This window comes from Bombina bombina, chromosome 1, assembly GCF_027579735.1.
Source record: "Bombina bombina isolate aBomBom1 chromosome 1, aBomBom1.pri, whole genome shotgun sequence".
NCBI classification, from domain to species: domain Eukaryota; kingdom Metazoa; phylum Chordata; class Amphibia; order Anura; family Bombinatoridae; genus Bombina; species Bombina bombina.
Window position 1 is genome coordinate 1,040,059,279 of NC_069499.1, and position 16,042 is coordinate 1,040,075,320.

Below are 16,042 nucleotides of genomic sequence, written 5' to 3' on the forward strand. Positions count from 1 at the left end.
CTCATTTGTTTAATTCATGTTTAGGTCACTATGATTTATTGACTATCATTAAGAAGAATGAAAATGGATGTTTATAACTTATGTTCACACCTTCTGTAAATACATTATTATTTATATATATACCCATGTGTCAATTTATATTGGATGTGAGAAACCTTGATTTACATCTTATAGGTGAATATTACTATATGTACCCTTCATACACAACTATGTGATGTGGTTTATAGAACATGAATATGTCATAAACATGATAATATTACCTTTTTTGCCATTTCCACACAGGTCATATTATATGTTTTAACAATATTAGTGTACTAAAACACACCTCACATGGATGTGGATGACAATTATATGGTAAATAACAGAGGACAAGATTTATGGTGAACTATAAGAATATTTATTTCTTTTTTGGCTTCTTGGATGAGGGAGCTGACTGTAGTGGATTGCTTTGTTCTCCTGGTTTGAGAAGATTCTGATGTTTCTGCTGGTGTGATGGCCACAGATGATAGGCTGGAGGCAGTGTCCTGCTGGTGTGTAAAGTGCTCAACCAACACACCCAAGAGCTGATTTTGTTCTTGCCATCTATTGTCCATCTGCATCTGCATATCAGACAGAATTTGCATCATCTGTGACTGGTTTTGAACACTTTCACTTAATGATGCTGCCATGTCCCTCTGCAGCTCTATGCTATGTTTGTGTAACCTCTCTTGGCTCCTGAAGAACCTCTCTTGGCTCCTGTGGAACCTCTCTTGGCCTCTTTGTCTGCTCTTGGAGCTTGTTATGAGCATCCTCTGGAGTGCAATGTATTCCTCACCCAGGGGAGAATACAATGCATCCATAGGCTCTTGAGCAGCAGGGCTTCTAGGTGCTTGAGGTGCAGGTTCAGCTGCATCTGCTGTTTCTGTTGGGGCAGGTTCAGCTGCATCTGCTGTTTCTGGTGGGGCAGGTTCAGCTGCATCTGCTTTTTCGGGGGGGGGGGGGCAGGTTCAGCTGCATCTGCTGGTGCTTGAGTACTTTCAGCTATATTTTCATCTGCAGATGGTGGAGCTCTCCCAAGTGATGAGGATGGTGGAGCTCTCCCAAGTGATGAGGATGGTGGAGCTCTCCCAAGTGATGAGGATGGTGGAGCTCTCAGGGTGGATTGATAGTCCCACTGATGACCATTGTGTGACCAGTTGTCACTTCTTGTGACATAGTCTGTGGGTAAAAGCCATGACTGCCCTGAGATTGTGTTGGGGAGATAAATACATGGACCCTTTGTGGCTTTGAGGCTCCCCCTCAAAGCCAAAAGAAGAATATTCCTCTGGCCAGGAATCTTGCCAGGGGTCATATGGCAATGGTGGTGGCATCACTCCCGGGTCCTCAACTGAAGCAATCCAACCTTGCTCATGCCTGGGAGCATACTGTTCATGTGGGTGCCTGAAGACTGGTGGTGGTGGCTGCATGCCTGTGACTGGTGGTGGTGGTGGTGGCGGCATGCCTGTTTGTATCCTCGTGACAGGAGGTTCTGTGGAGGAGTCAAATGATGAGAGGGATTAGTACAGTCAGATATATGTCCATGTGGGCATACAATGTACATTGATACATGCTAGGGACTATACTGATTCTCATGTCAAACATGCATGTGCACATTGTGATTTGTGCTATGAGGGATTTTAATATGCACAGTATACAGGTATGTGTTTCATACAATAGTTATGTGTACATGTCAATGATGGAAAAAATGTGTGACACTATGGTCACAACATTTACTTTAGCCTGATGTAGGCACAGAACCTGCTTTCTTGAGCTAAAAGTATTGTGATGGCTATAGTGTCCATTTACTGAAAACTATACATGTGGCTTGTGGCCTGTGTTACTCTGAGACATGTTAGTATTGCACTATTCCACCTCATATCATGAATTGCATTGTGTTAAGTAGCATTAATGTCAAATATAATTGTAGATGTTTTTGTTAGTAGGCCAAATACCATGCTCCTCAATGTGTACCTGAATGTGTGATATTAAAGGATGTTATATCTCAAATACATATAATACTGGTGTGTGGGATGTTACTCGCCAACATGATGTGCTGTGGTTGCAGCCCCTGAGTCACAAGCCCCTGGAAGTCCATGGACTGCTGTGATACTCAGGGACCTGCGTATCATCTCCTGCCAGGTGTTATATTCTATGTCCAGGGATGGACCATCGCCTGTTCCCCTCTGGTGCATAGCTTCCTGCACCATCTTTTCTTTCTCGCCTCTTGCAGTCATTGCACCACTTTTTAAGGCCCCCAACAGTCCTCCTCTGCGGGGCCACACTGTTGACGGCATCCTCTACCGCCAACCATGCCGTTTTTTGCCTTTTGGCACTGCCTTTGCCCTTCACCTGCCCAAAGAGGGCACTGTAATTGTCCATGATGGCCTGGACTAGGGCAACATTTTCATCAAATGAGAAGTTGGGACATCTCAGCCTCTCATCCTCCATGGACACCTGGCTTGCAACCTGTGATGTCCCTGGTGTGGGTTCCTCCCTATCCTCTCCCTCCTCCCCCCTTCTGTCCCCATGTGCACCCTTTGTCCCTCTCCTAGATGTGCCTGGTCTCTGGGGCTGTCAGGCATCTCTTCGCCCATCATCCCTTCTAGCTCTCCCTCTCCCCACTCCACTTACTCCCTGACGGGGACCCCACTGCTCCTCCTGTCCTCTACAATACTCCTCTCCCTGCCACTCCTCTCCCCTCCTCCCCTCCGCCCTACCTCTCCCTGCCATCCTCACACTAAATCACACTACACACACTCACACTAACTCCCAGTTCAATCACACACAATCACAACCAAACACTCAGCCTATCACACTGTAAAATTCAAATAAAATGTGTGAGGTGTTAGAAAAAAAAGTGTGGTTTATTTGTATATATATGTATGCAAAATGTGTGCAATATGTAAAAATATGTGTAAGTGTACAAGCTTAATCAAACAACAATGCGACCTAACTAACTCCTCTGTTTGCGCCTCTCTCTCTACTCTGACTAATCCTCCACTCCAGTGTAGTGGGCTGTAGCTCAACGAATCATCCAAACACACTGAAGAAAATGGCAGCTGCGCATGGGTTTATATATGAATTTTGAATAGTGTAAATATGTGTCGCATTTTTATATGAAGTTGCGGTTCATTTTTACGAGTGTTAGCCTAATTTACATAAAACTACTCTTTATTGAGACTTTCCGTGGACAAAATACTGGCGTAAGTTACTTGCGACGACTAAAATGTGTATTTGCGCACATTTCAGAAGATCGCCAGTTTGTCCTACTTACGCCAGTTTAGCATCTAATGGCGCAGTATATGTAATACCCCAATGTGCAAGGTGAAATTATGGGAGGCACAGGTTCCCACGCTTGCGCCGAAACCTGTGCCGTATATTTGATCGCGCCCCTAATTTTGACTTTTTCTATCCCTTTAAGTGTTTTTTTTTTATGGATTGGAATACTGTTATTAAATTCTCTGAATGCAAAATATGTGTGGATATATCTGTCAGATTTTTAAAAAATGGAAAACCATTAAAAAAAATATTTTTGATGGACCGTAACAACAAAATTTTAAAATACATAAAAATCCTGTTAAATCCATATGTTGCAACACATGATAAGAATAGACCCCCATATTTTGTTATCTGTTTTGTTCTGATTGTTTTCATGAAAGGGTTAAAAAAAATGGAAACATGTCATGAAGTACAGGTAACAATCCCCAAATTCGGAATTCCGAAGTCCAGAATTATTCTGAAATTCAAACTTTTCATTTAAAAAAATTAAAAATAAAATTATTAAAAATGAAAATTGCTTTCCCGCCACTAAGTCACAATCTTCTCTGTCTGCTATAGTTTATATTTTTTTTTGTGTTCTAAAATGCAAATGAAAGTTTATATTGATTTAAAACAATAACTATTACCTTTCTGATTGTGATGGTACTATATATACAAAAGTATTAAACATGATATAAAACTACCTTTAGGTTGATATGTAAATATGCTGTAAATGACATAAGGATATTGTTGTTTGCACTTAGTCCTTTCCCCACTACAAGTTGTCCTATTTTATACAAATATTCAGAAATCCAGACTATCCTGAAATACAAAACTTATCCGGTCCCAAGCAGTTTTTATAACAGTTTTTATATCTGTATATGGTTTTTAAAATAACATAATTTAATAAAAGAAGATTAATAAAACAAGTGTAGAATAAATTCAAGGTAGAATGAACACAAAGAGCGCATTAATGAAAGAAAGCATGTGAAAATTATATATAATTGGCACTAGTCAGCTGGTACACATAAAAATCTGTTTAATTAGTTGCTGCGGGAGAGGGTGTGGTGAGAAGGAAACAATTTATGAGATGGGATGTTATTTATTCAGTAGCTTTAGAATGACGTGCTTGATCACATGGTTTAGTTGTACGTGATTTGATTTAGAAACACGAGTTGTGCTTAGCTGCAGGGATTAATGTTTGCTAAATTGTAAAAACATATTAGGCTGCATAAGAAATGCAACACGTTCAATGATGCAATTATTGCCTAGCATTAAAGTAGTATTAAAGTCAAAATTAAAAGAGCATGAAACCCAAATATTTTATTTCATGATTCAGATAGAACATGCAATTTTAAACAACTTTCCAATTTAATTATATTATAAAAGTTGCTTCATTCTCTTGGTATCTTTTGATGAAGCAGCGAGGCACTAATAGGTGTTAGCTAAACACTAGAGGGAGCCAGTGACAAGAAGCATATATGAACAGCCACCAATCAGCAGTTAGCTCCCAGTAATGCATTGCTGCTCCTGAGCATACATTGGTATGCTTTCTAACAAAGGATACCAAGAAATGCAGCAAATTAGATAAGTAAATTCGAATGTTGTTTAAAATGAAATGATCTATCAATGAAGGAAAACTTTTGTATTCCATGTTCCTTAAAGGGACATAATACTCATATGCTAAATCATTTGAAACTGATGCAGTATAACTGTAAAAAGCTGACAGGAAAATATCACCTGAACATCTCTATATAAAAAAGGAATACATTTTACCTCCCAATCTCCTCAGCTCAGCAGAGTAAGTTCTGTGTAAAAAAGTTATACTCAGCTGCAGCTGGGCTGCAGGTAAAAAAAAAAAAATGAAGAAATGAACAGCAGGACAGACATACTAAAATGCTGCTTAGAAATCCTTTACAATGAGATGTGGCTACTGAGGAACTTTTGAGGTAAAATATCTTTCTTTTTTACATAGAGATGCTCAGGTGATATTTTCTCGTCAGCTTTTTACAGCTATGTTGCATCACTTTCAAGTGTTTAAACATTTGGGTATTATGACCCTTTAAAAGTTTCATGATTTAAATAGAGCATACAATTTTAACAACTTTCCAGTTTACTTCTATTATCTAATTTGCTTTGCTGTCATTGTATCGTTTGTTGAAAAGCATACTTAAGTAGGCTTGGAGAAGCATTCATATGCTTCTTGTCACCTGATGTATTCAGCTACCACCCAGAAGTGCATTCATAAGAGATAAGAAAATGGAGCAAATTTTATAATAGAAGTAAAATGGAAAGTTGTTTAAAATTGCATGCTCTGTTGCCTTACCCCGCCCAGTGACCAGCATTATTATTTGCGCATGATGAAGGTCCAGCCCTGCCCTGCCACTCATTGCTTAGTTGTGTCTGTAAGCTATGTCAGGGCCAGTCTTTTCCCTTCAGGTGCCTGTTATCTTGAGTAACTGTGGCTTCACAGGCTGATGAGCAATAAGCAGTTATTCTTTACTTAAATATAAACTTCTTTAACTTTCATTTTTGTATTGCATTAAAGTTTTTATCTAAAATTCCCAGTAGTGAAGGGGTTAAGGAAAGGAAAAATATATCCAAAACAAAAAAGTAGTATACACAGGAGATGTTATATACAGTATGGCCCCGCTTTGCACAACCAACAATGTTATATTAATATACTTTACAACCTCTAAGTTCATGTGTGCCATATAGATAACATTGTACTCACTCCCATGGAGAATGATACTGGTTATGCAGGAACCAGCACTAATTGCCTAAAATGTAAGATTGTAAAAAAACACTGAGATAATGGGCATTCTCAGTGCAGCTAAGCAAAGTCTGAGAAACAGGTAATCATAGAGGTATATTAAAATATACTGTATAGGAGGGGACTTCCGGTGGGCAGGCTAGACAGAAGCAGCATCGCTGCAGAGCTCCGTGAATACTTCACGAATCAGAGGTATTTTACACCAAAAACTGAAGCCCGTGCTCCTTAGCCCTTGACAGGGATCGTGTCTGGGCAATCTAAGAGCAGAACGGCACCAACTTTGTTCCCCACCGAAGCCCTGATTTCAGCACTGAAGGTGCGGTGTGACGGAGCTGAACAGCCGGCGGCCATCTTGGCCTCCTCCTTGCCGCTATCGCCGATCGGGGCACAGCACTGTACTGGGACAGATTGGGGCCTGGCAGCCGGTGAGACAATCGCTCACGGTGATCGGATTATAGCGGAGCACACTACTCACCGCCTGAGCAGAGGCACTGCACAAGACGCTCAGGACAGAGGTGAGCGTAACCATACCCCTCACAGCCACATGGAGCGGAGTGCACTGTGCAGCAGAGAGAGAAGCTGCAAAGACTCAGTGTGGTGACTGGTAGCCTATACTAATATACCCATTTGTGTGACCGACCTGGGTCCCCACTGGCTTCGGGCTGCTCTCGCCTACCATTTGGCTCATCTTGTTGCAGCACTGGATCCTAGAGGCCTGGACGGAAGGTGAGCACACGTATAGATAATAGGGCCACGTGTGTGAGACTCAGGTTTTACAGATTGTGTGGGAACTCTACATAACATAACGGGCCGGTTTTCTCTGGGAGCAGTAACCGCAAGACTTGTTGCAGCAACAGCGGGTGGTGAGGTTGCAGGGCGGATGATACCTTTTTGGCTGGCAGCCTCAATAACTGCTTTCACAGAGCTGAAGACATATCACACAGGCAGGCTGCAGCTATAGTTTTCCCCACTAACATCTGCACAGGCCCCAACAGAATTGAAAAGACACAGCTTGCCTGAACTAATCAGCTCTTGCCTCACATATAGGCAGCCTAGATTCACTGGAGGGACATTGGGCTCTCTCTTCCCTAGGACACTGTATACTCAGAGGAGTGGATCACAGAGCAGTGTGAACCTACCTAGAGCCCTATGTTTGATCTCTCCTGACTGAGCTGAATTTGTCTCTAGCCTGTGGCGACCCTGGAGACGGTGATAACACTGACACTGACGAACTGTGCTGAATAAGGCTCTTATAAGTAAAATTGCAATTGTTTGAGAGCTTCATTGTTTTGTTTGCATGCTCTTTTATAACATTTTTTATATGATTGCACACCCACAAACAAAGTATAATTAGGCCATCACGGTCATACTAAGTAGAACCGTTTCCCAGTCTTTTGCAGGGGGCATTCTGTGAACCGCATTTAATTGTATGTGCCAATTTTGAAAGTAACTGTGGGAATGGGAAACATAATAATATAAGCAGGATTGAAGGGGCTTGAGGTGGTTAGTACTTGCAGAGGGGACGGTCTATATAGGCCTGAACACCGCCTGTATCCTTAGAGCACTAACGCCATAGGTCTTTTGGGGGAGGAGGGCCCCAGAGGTGTCTAAGAGTGGTGTCCACTGGCATATGTGAAGTAATAACTTTTTACTTGGGCACTCACAGTCTTTTTCTCCCTCAGGATACATAATACTGGTAGCTCCCTCGCTGTCTGGGATTAGGCAATCTTGACAACGCTACCCTTAAGCTACGCAACAATTTTTCAGAGACACCTATGTGATAATTACCACACTTTATATGGATAGATTTCTAGAATCTTCTAAAATGTCTGGTAGGGGTAAGACAGGTGAGAAAAGACAGAAAAATACTGCAGATAATGCATCTACCAACACACCGAAAAACACTGATATTGTGCCTGAATCCACTGAATCACATGCCATAGTACAACAGCTCACTTCGCTGTTTATGACCAAGATGGACAACATTCAGAAAGGTGTAGACACACTAGCTGGTGAGGTTAAGCAGATCACAGCTCGCTTTAATGAGGTGGAGGAAAGGGTTTCAGAGCTAGAGGACTTTAATGTTACACATACAAGAAAGGTTGAGGACCTAACACACCAGAACCAAATCTTATATCAGCGCCTGGAAGACCTAGAAAATAGGTCTAGGCGAAATAATGTTCACCTGGTGGGCCTACCAGAGTCAGTTAAACCATCTGAAATAATACACTTTATTGAGCATGACCTCTCATCTTTGCTAGGCATAGCAACAGGTACCATGAGGGGCAGTGTAGAAAGAGCACACAGAGTGGGCCCAGAAAGACAGAATCCTAGAGAAGGGCAGCCCCCTAGGCAGGTAATGATTAAATTTCTACACTTTCAAGTCAAGGTGCAGGTACTCCGAGCGTATCGCAGACATCCCTCCCTGATGTTTGAAAATACTAAACTCCTGCTTTTCCAGGATTACTCTGCAGAACTGATGAAGAAAAGGAGGGAATTTTCTGCGATATGCTCCTCCCTGAATAGGGAAGGCCGAAAGGTATACTTACTATACCCGGCAAGGTTGAAACTATTAACTGACAATGGCCCCAAGTTTTTTGACTCACCTTCTGAGCCCCAAGCCTTTTTGGGAGAGTCCCGGGAAAGGCCTGGTAACACTTGTAGAGAAGCAATGCAGGTTGACCCTGACTGAGAGATGGTGCAGTTAGTCAATTGGAGTTGAGAGCACTGTTGAAAATACTGATGGGTTTTATTGTTAGTGTTTGCTACTTTGTATTTGCTGCTTGGTGTGTTGCACTGGGTGACACTCAGATTGGTACAGACTTGGTATGAGGTGAAAGGGTAATACTCACTAATACTAGTCTGGTGTGGCACCCAGGGCAGTATCCTGCAATCAGTGAATGGCGGAAAGAAGGACGATTGGTTAATCACACATTCATGAAAGTTGGGCTCATTGCCCTGTTTAAAAAACTGTTTAAAAAACTGTTGAGATATACACTAGAGCAAGCCCATAAGCGCACCCCTAACAATGATACACTTCTTACAGAATTAAAAGAGGCTAGAGCAGAACTGACTAATTATATGCAATACGAATACCAGAAACAAGCCTTCATACTCAAACAAAAGTACTTTGAACAGGGAAATAGGTCAGGAAAACTGCTAGCTAGAACTATTCGCAGGAAACAACTCAAGTCATATATCCATGCAGTTAAGGACTCAGCCGGGGTTGAGAAAAAAGACAGTTCAACAATTGCAGACATCTTCCATAAATATTACACAACACTTTATAACATATCTAAAGTACAACCTCAATCACATGTCGAGGGGAATGAGAAAAAAACTAAATTACACCACTACATAGATGAGGTGAGTGTTCCTCGCCTTACAGAGGAGCAGTCCCTCATGTTGCATATATAAAATACAGTAAAATACGGTTGTGGCCACAACTACAATTAAAAATGATGATTCGCAACAGTATCGGAAATATACACAGTGAATGTGTTGTTTGTCAAAGCATTCCTTGTAGGCCTTCAAATGACATATCGTTTAGAATTTTATGATGTTTAACACTTAATAGTGAAGATAAACAATTATTAGCTAAGACATTTTGCACTCAATAGTGAAGTATAATACTTGGTAGTGAAGATGTTAAAAAGTCTTATTAGCAGTAACCATAAATTTATTTCTTGGTAATCCCAGTTTTGTTAGTGATTAATATCAAAGTTCCAAGAACTCCTTATGCTTTTAGCACAAGAGGTTGCGGGTGATGTGAGAGAAATTGACAATTCTTCAGTGTCAAGTTTTTACTTAAGTGATGCAATTTTGTATCCAAAATAAATAGTGACTCTTCTCAATACAATTGTAACTTTTTTCAAGTGTAACTTTTTTCAAGTGTAACTTTTTTTTCAAATGTGCAGTGTTATTCCGGTTATAAAATATATGCAGCTGTGTGTTACGTGAGAGACGATAATTGTATTCAAAGTTGTTAATAATCACAGTATTCCAAGTCCGATAATATATCAGTATGTTTCTGTAGATGTTATTATCCTTGTGAACGAGGTGTAATGGATATGGCTTAAGACAGACTTACCTGGCTGCGCTCCCTCGCCGGTGTTGTCCCTGCACGGCGGAAGTACTCGCAGCCGATTCACTGTCGGATGTAGCCCTGTTTATTCTCCGCTGGTTTCGTAAGGTACTATGCTGCGTGATATTCCTCCTGTGGTTAGCAGCTAGCAGCTATCTTGGGATGAGTGAGTTTCAAACAACAATAGATCCACAGATACTTCTACGCGTTTCAGCACACTTGGTGCCTTTATACAATAGCTATCAAAAACCTGCCCGCAGGCAAAAGTCCGGGTCCAGATGGGTTTGGTACAAAATACTACCAAAAATTCTCCCAGATTTTGGCCCCCAGATTACACAAATTGTTTGGCACACTAGGAGAAAATAATGGGTTTCCCAAAACCATGCTAGAGGCCCACATCACTGTCCTCCCTAAACCAGGAAAACCCACAAATGCACCGCAGAATTTTCGCCCCATCTCCCTGTTAAACACGGACATCAATATATTTGCCAAAATATTAGCTGATAGATTAAATCCACTACTTAATCAAATTATTTCCACAGACCAAGTCGGTTTCATTCCCAATAGAGAGGCAAGGGATAACACCCTGAAAATTACCCAACTCATCGCATATGCCCAGGGATATCTTATCCCTATTTCACTAATTTCAACTGACGCGGAAAAAGCGTTTGACAGGGTGGACTGGGATTTCCTCAGGGCCGCCCTGTCTAAATTTAACATAGGCCAATCCTTTATCACTAAAGTTTTCTCCTTATACTCGGAACCCACTGCTAGAATTAAAGTTAACTCCACATTATCAGAACCTTTTAACATCAGTAACGGTACTCGGCAGGGCTGCCCATTATCCCCAATATTATTTGCATTGTCTATTGAAATTCTAGCACAAAAAATTAGATTAAATCCCCTTATTCAGGGCATCCGCACAACACACTCCGAATACAAATTGGCAATGTATGCGGACGATATTCTCCTATCTATCACTAACACAGAAAAATCCTTACCCCCATTGATGGAGGAATTCAGGGAATACGGTCAACACTCCAATTTTCTCCTTAATTTGACCAAATCAGAAATACTAAACATAAACACGCCAGCTTCTGACGTAGCAAAGATGTCCGAAACATGTCCACTTCAATTTCAAAACTCTCACCTAAAATATCTGGGTATTTATCTGACTGCAGACACTCAGACCTCATTTTCAACTAATTACAAACAACTGTTAACAGACATCACTAGAGATCTTTCCTGCTGGAAAAATAAACCACTTTCATGGATTGGTAGAGTTCATGTAGTAAAGATGAATATCCTACCCAGGATTCTGTATTTGTTGCAAACTCTTCCAATCCCTCTGCCCAAAAATTATATCCCGCACCTACAAAGAAACATAGAACAATTCATATGGGGCTCCACAAGGCCGAGAATCCCTAAGAAAACATTATATATGACCAGAGACAGGGGAGGACTGGGAGTACCAAACCTAGAGAAATACAGACTTACCACACTAGTGCAAAGACTCACAGACTGGTGCCACAACTCAAACCACAAACAGTGGATACAACTAGACAGGGAAATTCTCGATACTCCCAATGTAGGTTGGTTTGGCTGGCTTAAGGCCGCAGATAGACCCAAGGCGATAGGTAGTTACCCCCTGATACTAGAATTTTTTACTCAATGGGACAAATTGATAGCAACTAGCACTCATATCACCTCTAAACCATCCCCCCTCACTCCAGTGTTCAATAACCCTGATCTTCCTTCCTCCCATTCCATACACACAACAATATACTCCTAAAATCTCGACACACGCATGGAAAAACTTCACTAGAGACGGAAAACTTAAATCCCGACAAGAAATAAATGAGAGAGAACACTGGTTCCCCTCATCTTGGTTTACCTACGCACAATTAACCCATTATCTTAGTTCCCACAAACAAAGAAATTGTCTCATCAGGCCCCTCACAGAGTTTGAATCTTTGTGCTCACTCCCCTTCACACCTCGCCACACAATCTCTGTTATATACAGAATACTATCTAACACTGGACCAGACGACCTCCCAGCGTACTGCCACAAATGGGGCAAGGATATGGGCATAGAAATCAGTGGCAAACAATGGAGAAAGGCATTTTGTCACCACAAAAAATCCTCTGTTTCGGCAAAAATTCTAGAGATGAGTTATAAATTTCTGGCCAGGTGGTACCTCACCCCACAGAGGATACAAAAAATCTATCAACATACTAGTAATAAATGTTGGCGCGATTGCGGACAGACAGCTGATTTTCTGCATATATGGTGGGCTTGCCCTAAATTAGATCCTTTTTGGACCCAAGTTTTCGCACACATAAACAACACTCTATCCGCTCAAATCCCACGTGACCCACGCACCCTTCTACTGCTTGATCTACCAAACCTTAAAGATGATGTCAAAATGTCCCTGCTTTACATAATGATAAATAGTGCAAAAATTCTGATACCACAAAGGTGGAAAACACAAAATGTTCCCACTCTGAAACTATGGATAGACCAAGTGAATACGCTATTAGCTCTGGAGAGATATCACTACTATGGGGTGGGGAGGTTACCCATGCACGAACTAATGCTAAGGAGGTGGAATGCCACAAACCTTCCACAGATAGAGTAGTAGGCATAACGGTGCACTAGCCCCGTGCATATAGATATGGCCCACACCCACTTTGTAAACACGTTCCCCAATTCTGTCTTGCCCTTCCCTTCTCTCCTCAATACCCACCTGCGCCCGACCCGACCGCGTTAAAATGGATAGAGATGCTGCCGATTGCAGTCCTGATTGAGCGCGGCATTGTAATATTCGATAATTCGCTAAGATTCTGCAGTGAAAGTTAACAGAGGGGCCTTATTTCCTTTAGATGGCTTTTGTTCAAGAACTGAATTGCCTGTTTTATACTCGTTGTATTGTTACTGCATTGACTTCTCAGGCTCCTAGTTAAGTTGTTAAAGTTAATAAGCGGGCGGACTGCTGCTCTCCTTCATATACCCCCTTGTCCACCTAGCCTAAATACATAGACTTTTGCACCCAAACTCCTGTGGCTGTACAAGGATGAAGATCACAGTGTTGTAAGAATCCGGAATACGGACACTAATCTCTTAAACAGAAGGGGCAGGTGTCTGCCTGGACTCTTGGTTGCCTGAAACATGATCAACCTAATCATTGTAATGTAGGCTGTTTATTGGAAGAGGAGTACCTCGTTTCTTGTACTGTACTTATTATTTCAATAAAAAGAAAATTTTCAAAAAAAATAAATAAAAAAAAAAAACTGTTGAGAAATAGAATCAAATTGTTGTCTAGCTTACCTGCCTGGTATCTACTAGGCATTTGTCACTGTTGAAGTACAAGGGGGTAATAATTGCTAAGACTGTTAAACAACTGTTAAGTACAATTTTGTTTCTGCTCTTCCTGCTTGCTCGGCAGGGGGGATGTCTATCTTTATCTTGCTCAAGCCAGGTCCCAGGTCGTCGTGTAACTCATGACACAGGGTGTAGCCTCATAGACTTATGCATACAGGTTATTTACCGGGCTGGAGAATGGGACGACCTTAACACCTCGTTGATATATATATCATCCTGTATGCATCAATATTAATAACTATTTTCTTTCTGTATCATTTAATGTGGCCCATAACACTTATCCCTCATTTTGGGGAATGGTGGACTATAACTGCAGATGGCAGTAGTTTTTTGTTCTTTTTTTTCTTCTACTGCTCGCCACCTTAATAGTTGTGCAACTTTCTTGGACAAGGTTCTCTCTGGGGATTTTTTCCCGGAAGACCAGTGGGAATACAGGAGGTCCCCTATTTTTGCCAAAGACCATTGGGCATTTGATGCACAGCATCAGCATCTCAAAAACTTTTTCTCAATTTTATGAATAGAGATAATCCTCCAATGGTCGGTTACGTACAGAGGCCCTCCCCCACTGTTTTTTTTTTTTGTTTGTATGGTTTTTTTCCCTGCTTCCCCCTCTCCCCTCCGTTCGTGGGCACAATGCTCACTGACTCTGGAAAATGAATAGATGGTAGCTAAATTTATTACCTGGAATGTTGGAGGAATCCACTCACCAATTAAGAGAAAGGCTATACTCACACACTTGCGTAAATTACACACGGATATTGCTCTCCTACAGGAGACTCACCTCACAGACTCTGAACACGAGAAGCTGAAAGCAGATTGGGTAGGCAGAGTTGTATATGTATCACACACTAGCTCTAGCAGAGGCCTGATTATCCTCTTTGGTAAAAAAACTGGCTATAGACATTGTTAAAACACACAAAGACCCAGAAGGCCGTTACCTCATTGTTCAGATCAAGCTGGGCTTGCACCTTTACACCTTGTGTAACTTGTACGCCCCCTAACAGAAAAGCGCCACATTCTGGACCCAGCTTACCAGAACTCTTACACCATACCTAGACACAAAGATTAAATTGGGGGGGCGACTTTAATTTGGCACCAGACCCACTGTGTGATAGACTACGGACTCCAGGGCTCTCTGCAGAGCCCAACAGGCCTAAATACAAGGGAAGGTTTGAGAAAAAAAATTTCAGCAACCTGGAAAAAGAACTTGGGTTATGTGATATATGGCGGTTGCGCCATCCAGAGGCTAGAGATTACTCATGCATATCTAAGGCTAAGGCCTCCTTGTCCAAGATAGACCTTTTTATGATCCCTGATCCGATCATTTCGCTGGTGCAGCAAACCAGGATCCACGACATTCTGCTGTCGGATCATGCACCAGTGGAACTCACGCTCTGCCCTAGCAAACCCCCGCCAACAGAAACACACTGAGATTCCCTAGCTATCGCAGCACATCGGCACACTTCAGCAATTCCTGGCCCAATCCTGGAATGACTTTTACACGGATAACCTGGCTCATGCAGGGAATCCTCAACTGTTGTGGGAAACAGCCAAGGTGGTTCTGGCAGGCAACATAATTTCTTATATGGCGGAACTGCGTCGTAAGACCCAGTCTAAGTATGTATCGTTGGAAAAGACCCTAGTAATTGCGTACAGGGACTACTGTACCGCTAAAACTAGAGAGCTGTACGATGCTTACGTCCTTGCCAAAGAAAATTTGGATGCATTCATGTCTCAGCGGGCAGCATCGGGCCTAATTAAAACGGCCGCTAAGTTTCACAGATTTGGAATCCGGTCGGGGAAACTATTGGCTTCCATAATTAAATCCAGGACAGCAAGAAGGGACATTGTCTCTTTAAAACATGGAGGGCAGATGCGCACTGCCCCCATAGATATCGTCAAAGGATTTGCAGACTACTACACTGCACTCTACACTAAGCAACCGGCTTGCCCGGCAGCGGTCAGTGATGCATTTTGGTCCTCCTTGAATCTCCCTCGGCTTAGCAGTGAACAACTAGACCAACTGAATTCTCCTATCACAAATGAGGAGTTGGATAAGGCTATAATGAACATGGCGTTGGGTAAAACACCGGGCCTTGATGGCTTGCCCGCTGAGTTTTACCGTCTATTGAAGCCCAATATATCCAAGCCGTTACTGAAACTGTACAATGGATATTTCCAGGAAGGGCTGGTACCATCCTTCTCTGCAGCTCATATAACGCTCATTCCCAAAACTGGGAAAGATCAGTCTCTGCCGGAATCTTACAGACCCATCTCACTGCTGAACGTAGACTATAAGATTCTAATGGCAGTATTGGCGGGGCTTCTGAAGATACTTTTGCCATCGCTTCTTCACCCAGATCAGACTGGATTTGTCTATAAGCGTTCCTCAGCAGTCAACCTACGTCGGGTTCTGCAGGTCATTGACTTCTGCTGGAGGAGGGGTGGGGGACAAGAGAGGATGTGTCGGAGGCCTTCCTGCTATCCTTGGATGCGGAGAAGGCCTTTGACAGGGTGGAGTGGGACC

At 42.1% G+C, this 16,042-nt stretch overlaps 1 long non-coding RNA gene across 1 annotated transcript in view; it reads right to left on the bottom strand.

The window, feature by feature from the left end:
- Positions 1-374: 374 nt before the first annotated feature.
- Positions 375-16,042, bottom strand: part of LOC128640986 (uncharacterized) — a 43,269-nt gene continuing 27,601 nt past the window's right edge. Inside the window, exon 3 of the long non-coding RNA XR_008399420.1 lies at positions 375-1,507. This is a non-coding gene — a long non-coding RNA (uncharacterized LOC128640986). The remainder of the gene's footprint in view (positions 1,508-16,042) is intronic.